At 31.0% G+C, this 14802-nt stretch overlaps 1 long non-coding RNA gene across 2 annotated transcripts; it reads left to right on the plus strand.

Annotated features, from left to right (window-relative positions):
- The first annotated feature begins 2268 nt into the window (after nucleotides 1–2268).
- LOC126726201 (uncharacterized) lies at nucleotides 2269–7277 on the plus strand. 2 transcript variants are annotated; one of them, XR_007655745.1, is made up of 5 exons: nucleotides 2269–2571; nucleotides 4486–4662; nucleotides 4789–4860; nucleotides 5048–6773; nucleotides 6908–7277. It is a non-coding gene; the product is annotated as an uncharacterized LOC126726201 (long non-coding RNA). The 2 variants fall into 2 exon arrangements; XR_007655746.1 differs by lacking the exon at nucleotides 4789–4860.
- The last annotated feature ends 7525 nt before the right edge of the window (nucleotides 7278–14802 follow it).

Raw genomic sequence — 14802 nt, forward strand, 5'->3', positions numbered from 1 at the left:
GATTTTGGTGGGTTCTTGATTTCGGTGGCTGGGTCCGTGGGTTGATCGGGGTGGATTTGGGTGCTGGGTGTGGGTGTGGGTTAGTTGGGGTGGTTCAGAGATGGGTATGGGTTGATCGGGGTGGTTTTGGGCCTTTGTTGTGATTTTGTGATTCTTTGATTTCGATGATTCTTTGATTTTGTGGCTTTGGATGTGGAGGGTTTTTTTTTTATTTTTTATTTTGGTGCTGTTGTTTGTGGCTGCGGAGATGGTAGGTGGATGTGATGGTTGTGATATGGGTGGGTGGATATGATGGCCAGCGGCACTAGGTTGTGAAAGAGAGACACAGAGGAGAGAGAGACAAAGAAAGAAAGAGGAAGAATAAAAAATAATAAAAAATGATAAAGAAAGAATATGTAAATGAAGTGTTAAAAAATAGAAGTTTTGATGTAAGGGATACTGCAAAGTGGTGTGTTATATATTATAAAATTGGGCTTTAAGATGCTAAATGCTAAAATTTTTTAAAACTGTTGATGGGAATGCTCTAAAGGGTTACTACAAATTTGTCTTTAGGATACAACCAAATTTATTGGGTTCTACAAATAGCAATTTTGGAAAATACCCACAATATTTCTTGTGTTTCTTAGAAACTATTTTAGGGAGAGAGAGAACTTACTATCAAATGAATATGAACCACTATTTATACCCATATGGTTATAACCCTTCAATATGTACCAATGGAGAGTTACAATGTTTCATAAAACTGTTCATAAGGCTTAAAACCTATTCAAATGTTTAGAACAATTACCAGAAATTCAATAGAAATTCAGTTTTTACATGTCTTAATCGATCGAGAGGAATCGAGTATCAATCGAAAGATTTTTTTCAATCAATCGAATCAGGAATCAAACATCGATTGAGACATCCAGAAGTTTCAGATCAAATTTCTTGATCACTTCGATCGATCGAACATACTGAATTTTGAAATTTCACCTAAAAAATTCATGAACTTGAATTTTCATTTTATCATCATTATAAAACAAAATTCTCAAAACTTAAAAATCATTATTACAACATATCCATATATATACCTATTATACAATAATAATATAAAAACCCATTTATCTCTCCTCTCCCATCTCTCTCTTCCCTCTTCCTCCCTCTCTCCATCAAATCCACACTGCCACTTAGAGAGAGAGAATTAAATAAGTAAATTTATGTTTACAACCTTAATGTGTCGGAAATTTTTTTGGATATATCAACCCTGATGTGGGTAGTTTTGGACATATGTAGAGTTAAAATAGCAATTTGAAAGGTTTTACACACCCAATGATAATGTTCTTAGAGCAACCGCATCAGTTAGTAGAAAATAGAAAAAAGATTAGTTTTACCCATTTTACCTAAAAAAAACACCTACATTAGTGCTTGCAAAAATTTGTATATATCAAAAAATGCTACAATAACCGTGCATATATGCACAGTTACGGTAGCTTTCTATATATTATTTTAATATTTTTTTTTCTCTTCCCTCACATCCACTCTCTTCCCCTGACTCTCTCTCTTCAATCCATAATCTCTACAACTGATCAATGCAACCTAGCATCGCCAACCACACACAGACCCACAACTGCAAATAGACCCACCACCACCACAACACGGACACACCTCACAAAATCAACCAAAAATCAAACAAACCCACACACAAACACATTACGAAATCAACCAAAAATCAAACACGCCCACACAATGACTCACCAATAGAGACAGAGAGCAACATTGTTGCCTCCTTGTGGTTGTGGGTTGGTGCTTGGAAGTCGACTGGAACGAGTCTTGGTGCTCGTGGAGGAGATCATAGTTTTTGGGTCGATTGGAACAAATCTCTATAGATTGGTGCTTGTGATCGTGAGGGAGAGAGGAAGAAGCAAATTCAACCAAGAGGGGAAGAGAGAGAGGTGAGTGTCATCCATGGAAGCGATGGTGTCTTCAAGGATGGAGAGAGAGAGAGAGTTAGTTTTCAGATGGGTTTTAAAAGAGATTTGAGATAAATAATAATAATAATAATAATAATAAATGAGGAAAATTATTATTTAAATAAAATAAATAATATAATAGGCAAATGAATGTGGATGTTTTTGTAAAAATGAGTTTGTAAAATTAAAAAAGCTTTTTTCTTATTTTTATAAAATAGATAGAAATTTTGCATCCACTACTGCAATTACTCTTATAGTTCAATTAACATTTCTTGATTGACCACAAATAAAATAAAATGAAATTCCCCAATTAAAAAAAAAAAAAAAAAAAAAACAACAACAGCAGCAGCAAAACGTCAGGTAGCCATTTCAGCATATAATGGTAACATAGGACAGAGGAGGAGGAGGAGAACAGACATAGCAGCAAGTCGCATAATCAAAAAAAGAAAACCAGACAGAGCTGTAGTGTCGTACGCGATTAGGACTCTGAGCAGAGCTCGTCACCACAAGAGGCTTGACCCGTCGGCGATTCTCGGCGTGACTCAGTTCCCCGAGTCCAGAAGGACCGTCTCGAGTTTCCATCGGAGATATCACGGGGTTGTTGCACCCAATCAAAAATCAGGTATCGTCTGTATTTTACTTTTTTTTTTTTTTTTTGGATAAGTTTTGATTAGAGTAGTAATGATTGATAATAACCAGACATGCAAAATTTTGGTGTTTGATATGTGTGTGGAAATTACAGGGTTTTTTTTTTTTTTTTTGCTAACTTTTAAGTTTTTGTAAATTTTTTTTAAAACTATTATTTAGTTTGGGTTGCAATGGAGGAATAATAATTGATATGTCAAAATAAATTTGCTATATATTAAACTTCTGGATTCTGGAAAATTGGTTCTGACAAGTGGGGTTAGTTGCATGTAGTTTTTACCAGCTAGAAGTGAGTTCATATATATATATATATATATATATAGTTGTGAACCTATGCGATGCACAGGAAAATTTAACAAAAATTATATATATTTATTTTATAATCGAATGGTATGAAATTGAAATTATGTTTGGGGAAAAAAAAAAAAAAAAAAAAAAAAGATTGAAGTAAAAATAGACAATCGCATATCAATTTTTGCAAAAATGATAGAAGAATGAAAATATATATAATAAATGAATGCTTCTTCTGTAATAGAATACAAATGTTAATAGGCAGATATAGCATTCAACTTCATTGCACTGAGCTCCTGTCCCTCAAAGCACTTCGCATGCCATTCTCAATAGAGATACCACATGAGACACAATGAAACCACTGTCCATATCCTCCTCCCATTGCCTCTCGTCCCATACTGCCCCAGCCAACTCGCTAATAGTTCTTAAACAAAAAACAGCATCAACCGAGAAATACCAAACAAACATAATGTCATGGACCACAATTTCATAATATCTGCGCACTTGTGTATATAAATATCCTATGGCATTAGGGATATATATTTTAAGGTTTTAGAGATAAATTTATTCAAACAATATATAAAGACCACCTTTTTCTCAAACGAAGCATAAACTATATACAGCAGACACAATGTGAACTGTGGTTTATTGTTTGAAAACAATTTTGAAGTGGAGAAATGATACCTATAGTAACATAGGACACCATCCATTACCTTAGAGGCGTCAATTTTATCACATTTCTTAATCTGTTTCTTAGCTAACAAACAACTTTCAATTGATCCCCTCACTTTCACATGCCTCAAGATGGAATTTCTTATGCTCTGCATGTTCAGGAGAGATGAAAAAGCCAAAAAAATTAAACTAATATGACTATGTCAACTAAAGGCTCATAAATCGAATTAGAGAAAGGATACTAGAATAGTGCTCGAGTGCTCTATAATTAAACTAATGAGATAGGAAAATAAGTTGACACTAACCCAGGTCTCCATTCAAATGAAGGCAAAGTAGAAACTGTGAAAAGCACATAGTTCTAGAGTTCTTTCATCAAACAGTTGATGATTCCTGAATCTTGACGTGCCTAATTTATCGATTGCTATCTACTCACTCTTTAGCAAACTAATGCTCAAGTGGTTAGTTAAAAAGCATCATTCTCATGTCCAGTTACACTAAGAATTGTATCATGGCATTGCACCACACACAAACACATAGTGCGCATAGCACATTGGCCTCTATAAGAACTTGAAAACTGAAGGGAAAACTCTTGAGCTGCTATAAAGCATCAAGCCATTGACTTTCCTCACCTCCTCTGTTGGTAGATGCCACAGCTTCTGTCGCCTTTTTTGCTGCTTCAAACAATTCCACCAACTCTCTCTGTTATTTATATCCCCTCCCCACAGATATTTTGTTTCACATTTTAATTTAATAAACAAATCAAAGTGGCATTCAAATAATTATACATTTAAGAAAAGAAAAGAAAATCTTCAGTACCAAAAACAATAACAAAAGATTTTGAAAACATTACATAGATCTGGTATTGGATAGGAGAGGACTTTAGTCTTTAGCGGAGTGCTCTTCTTATTTTGTTTCTAATCATTTTCAGGGATACAAAACAGAGAAATCGCTAGAGTAAGTAATTATGTATGGCATACACCAAGAGTACCGCTGCTGGGAATCTTACTTTGGTGATGGTTTAGAGGCTAGCGGTTTGAGATGTGTTGAAGGAGAGTGAGTTCAAAGAAAACCTGGGTTCGAACAGGAAGTTCAAAGAAAATAAAAGGTTAAAAGATTTTTTTTTTTTTTTTTTTAAGTTCTTATGTATAAATTTGTGAGGCTTCCAAAGATAATGTGGCATAATATGAAGAGGTCAATTAAAACTCAAACGTCTTTGGTTTTATATATATAGGCGGAGTGGAGCTGCCGTGACACGAAGTTCATTAACATAGCTAGATCTCGCTAGTGCCACCTATATATATAAGTTAGTAACCGTCATATGTGTAATTTTTAGTTTCTGGTGTTTTAGCTGTGCTTGGAAATTTTTGTCTTTGATTTTATTATTTTAACTTTTAGTCTTTTTTTTCCCATAGTTTTTGCTACTATTCGGGTTTAGTTATTGATTGGACCATTTTTTGTTGTTATGACTTATGATTGATTTTTTAAAATAGCTAATATGGAGAAGGTGATGGTGTTTCAAAAGACACTGAAGAGACAAAAGATCAAGTTGAGTGTCGATGCAAAAGATTGGATATCCGAGTTGTCTGAATCAATTAAGCAGCGCATTCTCTTTTTCTTGCCTCCAAAAGATGCAGCACGTACTACTATTGTGTCCAAGATATGGTAACAAGCATGGAAATCACTCCGTAGTATAGATTTTGATTTTCAAAATATCCATGGATCGTTTTTCGAAAGCCAAGATTCAGAGCCAGAGGATGTGAAATTAGAAAGTTCATGAACTTTGTTGATAAAACTTTGCAAATACTCCATGAGGAAATGGTAATAATCCAAAAATTTATATTGCCAATGTCCCTTACTGATGCTAAACATGCTTCTTGTATTGATAACTGGCTTGAATTGGCTACAAGAAATTACATCAAGGAGCTAGAACTAACCATCATAGGCAAGAAAATTACTGATTACACTTTGTCTAGGAGAATTTTTGCTGTTGAATCGTTGGCCATATTAAGGTTATGGGGTTGTAAGCTGGTGGAACCCTTGTTTGGTGAAAATACAAAATTTATTTGTCTGCAAGAGCTGTCTTTGTTGGCAATTGATCTAGATGGAAAAATGATACGAGAACTTGTTTGCCACTGCCCTATGCTTGAAGCATTGGAGATCTCATGTTGCTCAAGGGTGGATTATCTTCAACTTCTTAATCTTCCCAAGCTTAAGAAGGCAGAATTTGACTCGTGTCTCACTATTAAGATTAATGAAGCACCTAATCTTCAAATACTTTCTGGTACAGGTATTGTTAGTAGTTTACTTTTGGATATGTCTACTTCAGAAAATGTAAAGAAGCTGAAAATTGGTTATGTGGGCATTTCTAGACATTATCTTAAATAACTTAATTCAAGATTTCCTCTGCTTGAGACTTTGGAGATGCAACCCTCAAACTTACCTGAGATTAAAATTTCACATCATCAACTTGAGAAGTTTAAATTGTTTATTAACAGAGACACCATACTTCAGATTGACTGCAAAAATCTTAGTTCTTATGCATACCTGGGCTCTCACATCCCATCCTTGTCAATCAATTCTTCTAGATTACAGAAATCCCAAAATTTAATATCGATCCATTATCCTCTAGACACTTCATGGTTTCTGAAATTAAGACAATATCTAGGAAACTTCAAGCAAACAGTTCTATCCTTGAGGATTGATGAGTCTCCCACGGTAAACCTACAAATAAAGTTTATCATTTTATTATTATAATTTTTTTAATTTTGCTAACCTAAAGCTTATTGATTTAATTTCTTGATTTTAATTTTTACATGCTGGTATCATACTTGTCTTGTTCTAATTATGTACTTTTTTAGGACTATTAATTGTCACTTAATTGATAGAATATTAATATTCTTTCATTTCTTTTCTTAAGGAGAGTTTGCAGGTTAATTTTTTCCAAATCTTCATTCATTCTAGAAAACCATTTCCGTAAATAGTTCAAGATATTTGAGTATAATTTAACATATATCTTTTGAATACATATATCACCTTTACTACAGAGCAGTTAAGTGAACACTCAATTCCTCCTCGCTCAAATCTCAACCTCTTGAGTTTGGTAAAAATTTTCCACCTTCAGAAGATTATAGAGCTCTTATAGATGGCTTGTTATGGAGTACTCATCCAGAAAGCCTATCAGTATCATGTGTGCAACCAAACAGACCATTCATTGATGTAAGTATACCTGATAAATAAAATAAAATAAAATAATTAAAGTATACATTTTCTAATGACAATGGTTCTAAATTCTAATTGTTGTTTATTTGCTGTTTATTTCAAACTACTTAACTTCTTTTTATATGTTTTAGTTCCTACACAAGAACCTTTTAATGGTTGAAGAAGAAGTTGCAGTGACCGTCAAATCAAATGTTGGCAGCATGACTTAAAGGGGATTAAATCAAGATACTTCGACGAGGAAAAATGTGTAAATTATCCTCACCTTCAAGCATCATATGATTCCTTGCAAGGTAGTACAGCACCAAAGGAAATTGGATTTGATTTATTTTGGGTGATTGAAATTTATGAATAGGGTAAAAGTGAATATCTCAGTGAGAAAAAGTACTTTGATTCAAGATGATGGAATGAAGAAAGAGGAAGACATATGTTTATGTTAATCAAGGAGGTGACAATATAGTTTTCAAATGCATGGAATGAATTAAAAAGCATTCTAGTGGTCCAGTTATCCAAAGTATTTTGAGATTAAATTTTTGTAGTTAGTGGTGGAGGTGGTAATAGAGGAGGAAGGTAAAAGTTTAAAATTTATCTATTTATAAATATATATATATATATATATATATATATATAGAGAGAGAGAGAGAGAGAGAGAGAGATGCTACGTCTACAACATTTTTACAACAAATCACAAGTGGTTAGTTGTTATTGGTTCAAATTTAAAACTGACACTAAGATTACTTTTTTGTTCCAACAATAACAACTAGTAACAATTTACCACTTAAGATTTGTTGTAAAAATGTTGTAAATATATCATTTCTCATATATATTTTTAATGTTTATAGGTTATAGTTCATAGTTGAAACATGTAAGTTCTTGGGGTTCTAAGTTCTTGAAGCATAGAGTGCACCCCACCTAAAATTTGGTTTGGCAGATCACTATTGTCGTGTAGAATTTGCTTTCAGTTCTTCCGAATAGCCCCATACTGTACACAAGCAACATTTCAAGACTAGAGTTGACTCCATTGTCAAAATATGTGTTTCTATCTCTAGGAAAATGGAGTGCATAACTTGTTAGCACCCCATTGCTTGTACCAAAACATGTGATATAGACTCCTCTTCTGTCCCTCAACCAATTCTGTAAAAATCGGTGGTTTAACAATGAAAATTGCCAGTTCAACCGACATAAACCAAGAACCGAACTCTTTTTCAGTTCTTTGACTGCTCCAGTTTCTTAAACCACTAGTCGCAGACCCGTGCATTGCGCGTGATAATTTTTTAGATAAAATATTATTTTAATCCCTAGACTTTATAAAAAAGTTTTTTTTTTTTTTTTTTAAATAGTTTTATCATATTTTTCGTAATCTTATCTATAATGTTTTTTATCATTATCATATATTTATTGGTTGATGATTTGCATAATATAGACATTAAATAAGAGGTAGAACTATTCATTAAATTTTTTTAAGTCATGGTGTATGAAGATTATGATTATATATATATAATTTCCCTAGTTAGAGATTGATTAGTTTTAAGTTTAAATTTTGTATTATTATATTTAATTGTTGATTATTGATTTAATTAAGTGAATGTAATGGTTGATCTTATTGCACTATAAAGTTTTTAATGTCCTCTGTATAGCCATATCTATTTTACTTCTTACTCCTCTTGACTACCTTTTTATTTTCCAAATAATAGTTATTAATTGATGTTTGATTTCATTATGAAAGACATTTCTCTAGTTTGGTCTCAATCAATTAAGATATCCATAATATATTAATGGAAGTAATAATGAGTCTTAAATTTTTTTAATGTAAGAAGTGGTTAGGTTATTGGTATGTCAAAAGTTTCAAGGAAATGTGAAAGGCCTTTTTTAGAAAAAAGAAATTGTGACTTTTTGAATTGTAGAAATATGATTGTTTTAATTACCTTGTTTATAGATTTCATTATTACGGTATAAACATCTAAATTAAAGTAGATAAATATATAAATGCAAAATTATATTTAAAGTTACAACCGCAAAAGATAAATATGTATAGATAAATTTTTTTTTTATATATATTATTCATGAATCATTATTTCATTGTTTACTTATAAATATCTAAATTAAAGTTTTTATATATAAAAAAAAAAATCTAAATTAAAATAGATGAATTTGTAAAGGTAAAATTATATGAAAAGTTAAAACTACCCAAGATAAATGTTTAACCACTGGTAGATATGTGTTTTTGGAAAACTAAAAGTATACATGATTGCTTTAGATGGAACTATATAACTATGCAAATATTATTGCAAGTGATTCCATCATTTGCAAATTATCAAGTTTGGTGGCCTTACAAAACAAATATTTCATTTTGCAAAAAAATTTACATGAACTCCTCTTTTGTGACAACCTTCTCTTTTTTCTTTTTTTCTTTTTTGCCGAAACAACTTAAAAATATTAAGACTTAAGTTAACACATGTGGTAGTTGTAAAACATGTCAGTGATATGAAAAATATAAAGGTTTAAATATTAAAAAAAAAACATTTTTAGTAGATTTTAATATAAATTTTTTTTTTCTCAATATTTATGTAACTTTTCCCATAAGATCAATATTATTGGCATACTTTAAAGATGATACATAATATTTTTGAGAATAAGAAGCAGAGACAATGCTAACACATAACATAAAATTATTAAGTTTGTGTGATTTAAATTTGTGGCAAAAAAATATTAATGTATCTATGATAAAAGTTTTTATCTAAATGATATATAGTAGTTCATATTTTTTTTAGACTTGATTCAAAAAGTTCATTCTCAATAGCCTTTTAAGTTTACAAATTGCTTAATTCATGGGTCTAGACACATTCAAAGGGTGCTATCCAAATTATAAATTATATGACCCTTTATCACACAAATATTTGGATTCCCCCAATGTATGGTAAAGGAAGGCAAGTTTATGTTTAGCCATGATTTGTGCTGCATAATTTAATAGTATGGAGGATGTGATTAGTTTTAAATGTTGAATAAAATAAGATGAGAGGGATAAAAAAATAAAAAATTATACAGTAATAAACATCAAATTATCCAAGTCATTCTATGTAATATAATAAAATTATATTATTATATACTATATGTATAATGCAGTAGGATAATATTTAATCAAAGAGAATATAAAAGATAACAAATTAAAACACAAAACTAAATTGTATCAATCCAAAGTAGAATTCTAATTAAGACAAAAATTCATCAACCTAAAGAATTGATGCAATAAAAATAAACAAAAAATGAAAAATAAATTGAGAGAGAGAGAGAGAAGTAACTTTTTTTGTGAGAAAACTATGCATAGAATGAAAAAGAAAATGTCAAATTTATAGTAAGATGTTGAGAATAAAAAAAGTAAAAGTAAAGGAAGATACAAAAGTAGAAAAAAAAAAAAGATATTAAAGTAGAAAGTAGTAGGGAAATGAAGAAGTAAAAGAAAGGGAGAGTTTTGGAAAATTAATAATAAAAATAATGGTTAAAAGATATTTTAATTTTTAAATAATGGAGTTTTTAAGTCACCTTTAATGATAAAATGTTTAAAAAAATATATAAGAAAATTTGGAAACAAAAAATGATAACATGGCTGCTGATGTGACTCAACGTGAGCGTAGCAATATTAAATGCTACGCTTCAACTTTTAGTAATATATAGATATAGATGAGTATAGGTCTATTCTAATGTGACACTTAAGCAAGTTAGCTTTTGTTGGTTGAATAATACGACACACCTTCCTAACAAAGATTTGTAATATTTATTTTGGGATGTATAAACTATAAAGTGCCACAACTCTATCAAAATATTGAATAGACCAGTTGAAGGCCTATCTAATAAGTCAAAAATTACTAGACCGGTTACTTTTTATTTTATTTTTTTTATACAAAATAGAAATTCTACTTTAGTTTAATTTAAATATATTTGTATGTGAAACTCCCTTTTGGAAACTTGAACTCTGCCCCTTGCCTCCTACACCCTACAAGCACTTATATTTGTGGAGTGATTATCGCATCAATGGTGTGCAGTAGTACTGAACCGGTTACTAAACATTTGCTCATTAGCGATTTTAATCCTTGAAATTTAAAGTGATCTTTTTTAGTCCCTTCCAAATTTAAAGTTTGTTTGAATACCGCTTATTTTGCTAAAAACTGAAAACTTATTACTGAAAATACTATAACAAAATATTTTTTAAAATATAAAACACTGTTCACGCATTTTTGTACTTTGGCTGGTCCATGAACAGTGCCATGAGACCAGCCAAAAAAACGCAAACGCAACTCCAGTGCTAGGCAAACGCACACTAAAAATGATTACCTTTATTGCCTAAAATACTTAAAAAGGAATGATTTTACTCTTTTTTTTTTTTTTTTTTTGAGTAAAATGATTTTAGACTTTAACAAATTTAAAATAATCATTTTTAGTCTTTAAGAAATAATGACATGTTAATTTTTAGTTTAACCACATCATTTAAAAAGACTAAAAATAATTACTTTACACTTGATGTATCATTTAACTAAACTTTAATAAGGACAAATATATTTAAGCCAAAATCCTAATATGCAAATTGCAAAGAAATGCCAATCAGCGCAACCGCCAGTCAGTAAGTAGTACGGGATTTTGTTCTAAAGAAAAAAGGGGAAAAAAAAAGTAGTACGGTATTTGTTAACATTATCGTGCGAGGTTGTTAGCCTTTTTTTTTTTTTTTTTTTAATAACCTGCGAGGTTGTTAGTCAGTCACATGCTTTGCTGACTTTTTTAGTATTGGTAAATCAAATGGTATGTGATGCATAAATACGTGCCTCAACAACTATAGAGATAATACAGTATTATAGTTCAGGGCGGCGATTCCTCATCAGCTTAAGTTGTTTAGTATGTGTTTGAAAACATATTCTTTCAGTCGTTTATTTGTGTAGTATTTATTAATAAAAAAAATTGTAACTTTAATATTTAATGTATGACAAAAGACTAAAATCTAGTTTATTACCAAAAGGTTGAAATTAAAAGCCAAAAAAAAAAGGGCAAATAAGTTAGAGCCAAACACACTAATATTTTCCATTGTTTCATTAACCCCATACATACACTAACCTTAATAGCTTTGTAATTAAAGGTAATTTTTGATGTTTTAAACTAAAACATTTAAGGTTTAAATTTCTTCTTTTCATTATTTTTGCCGTTTCAGTTTCTTTTCATTATTCACGAAATATTAGATAATGCATGGGATCATGTTTTTATCTTATTATATCTACGAAGGGGATTATTTATATACCCTTCCAAAGTAGTATCAACTAGGAATTTACCCCAAGAACTAAAGGAAAAGTTGGTGTTGACCCACAAAGTATCCATTTGCAATTGCATTATATAGGAAAACGTAATCTCTAGTGGTAGTAAAAGGCAAGAAGTGTAGAACATAACTAGTAGCACAATATGCCTAAACTTTTATTTTAATCTTTTGAGACGTCTGATGGTTTTCAGATCCAGACCGTTCAATGAACCGAGAAAAAAAAAGTTTTAAGGTTTTTAAGGTTGAATTGAAGTTGAACTGAGGTTTCTGATGATGTCATAATTAATTTAATAATTATTTAATAAATAAATAAATATATTAAATTATAAATAATAGAAAATTTGACTAAAATAAGAAAGGGTAAACTACATAATTGATCCCTATCCTATACACTATATTTCAATTTGATCCCTAATCTTTCAATTGTATCAATTTGGTCCCTAACATTTTAGTATCATGTCAATTTAATCCCTAACGACTAACATTATCTTTTGGATGAAAATTTATGATTTGTCTAATGATCAAAACAAAAAATTAGCTTACATTGATAAGACAATAAACTTAAATTTTATTTTGATTGTTTGTCATGTTAGCAATTTTCATCAAAAATATAACATTAGGGACTAAATTAATACGATATTGAAAGGTTAGGGATCAAATTGATACAATTAAAAGGTTAGAGACTAAATTGAAATATGGTGTAAAGGTTAGGGACCAATTATGTAGTTTACCCAATAAGAAAATATTTAGGTACCAAAAACGTAATTTTATAAAAATAAATTATATATATATATATATATATTTTTTTTTTTTATGAAGCCTACGTCTAAATTAAGCCCATGACTTAGGCACAAATTAAACCAAGCCCCTGCCTTGATGCTCAACCCCATTTCAACGGTCAACTTTCCAATGAAATTTAAAAGTGGGAAACAAAAAAAAGATAAAAGGACTTAAAAAGAAGAAGCAAGAAGTCTTCTCATTAAATAATACTATAATAGCCTAAATACAAAACAAAGCCCAGGAATAAAGTGGTTGGTCAGTGAGTAGATGACAGCTAAGCATTACTTCACCATCTCCATCGTCTGCAAAGCAACTCCAGAGTCCTCAGTCCAGACACAGAAACTAAAACGGCAAAAAAGGCAAAAAAAACGCAGAAAAATTAGAGAGAAAGCGCCAGTGAGACAGAAAAGAAGAAGAGAGGCAAGGCGATGTGATCTAAATGTTTAACAGTATCTCATGGTGGTTTGAAGCATCAACAATGGTGGTAACTACTAAAAACGCTTGGCGAAACTACGTTATTGGTATCTGAAGTTTACTTTAGGTGCACAATTGGTTCCTCAAGTTTAAAGCGAGCACAATTAGTCCCTTAAATTTTAAAACTAAGTTCTAATAGTTCTTTTACTAATTGCTGTTAACGGTGTTACATACGTGACTAATAAAACAATGACTTGACATTTTTTTTTTTAATAATATGACATGTTTATAATTAAAAAATTAGAAACTAAATTTACACATGGGAAAAAATATTCACCGGTACCATATTAAAAAATGGAAAATGCTAACGAGTGCCCTTAGGGCATTTGTTAAGAATCCAATTAAAGAAAGTTTTTATAGAAAAAGAAAAAAAAAGCAATTAATGTTTTGACAGTTTTTTTAATTTCCCATAAAAGTGATGTCAAAATTTTCTTTAACTAGATTTTTAACCAGTGCCCTAAGGGCACTTGTTAGCATAACCCTTAAAAATTTTAGGGTAAACTACATTTTTGGTCCTTATCTTATACATCATAATTCAATTTGATCCCTAACCTTTCAATTGTGTCAATTTGGTCCTTAACCCTTTAGTACCATATCAATTTAGTCCTTGTTGTATCTTTTGAATGAAAATTGATAATATGTCTAATGGCCAAAATAAAAAATTAGCTTCCATTGATGTGAGAATAAACTAAAATTTTATTTTGGTCATTTTTCATGTCATCAATTTTCATACAAGATATAACAGTAGAGACTAAATTGACACGAGACTGAAAAGTTAAGAACCAAATTGACACAATTGAAAGATTAGGAACCAAATTGAAATATGGTGTAAAAGATAGGGATTAAATATGTAGTTTACCCAAAAATTTATTTTCTACCTATCGTAAAAAGCCACAACGAGAGAGAAAGGGAGAAGCGATGACACTCCGACACTGCTGTTTGTCTTTGACGGCGAAAACTTGAGCACCTTCACTACTTCGTCTGAGAAGCGGTGAATTAGCCTCAACGATAGCATTGTCGAAGCCAGAGCAATATTCTTGTTCTTAACCGTGAGCCACGCCGCCGTCAATAAATAAACCAGAAGTTGAGCCAACTAAGCCGCCATAGCCACTCGAGCTCACATAAATAAAGAAGGTTTTGAGGTTGAGGTTGAGGTTGAGGTTGAGATCTAAGGTTTGGGATTCTCTGAGGAAATAGCTAGAGAGAATTGGAATGAAGACGAGAGAAGAGGAGGGGGGGTGCGCAATGCGCACTATGTTGTTCTTTAGAAATGTGAGCCAGAACTGAACGAGAGAGTGAGAAAGAGTGATGGAATGGTAATGGCATAGTGTAAATTAGTGTTACCTGAATATTAAAGTGTAATTTTAAAAATTTTAATTAATTTATGAGAAATGTGAGCAATCAATATGATTTTTCAATTTCATCTAACATGGAAACTATTTTTTTTTAATTAAAAACATGCCACATTATTAAAAAAAA

The sequence above is a fragment of the Quercus robur genome, chromosome 5 (genome assembly GCF_932294415.1).
Source record: "Quercus robur chromosome 5, dhQueRobu3.1, whole genome shotgun sequence".
In the NCBI taxonomy this organism is placed as follows: domain Eukaryota; kingdom Viridiplantae; phylum Streptophyta; class Magnoliopsida; order Fagales; family Fagaceae; genus Quercus; species Quercus robur.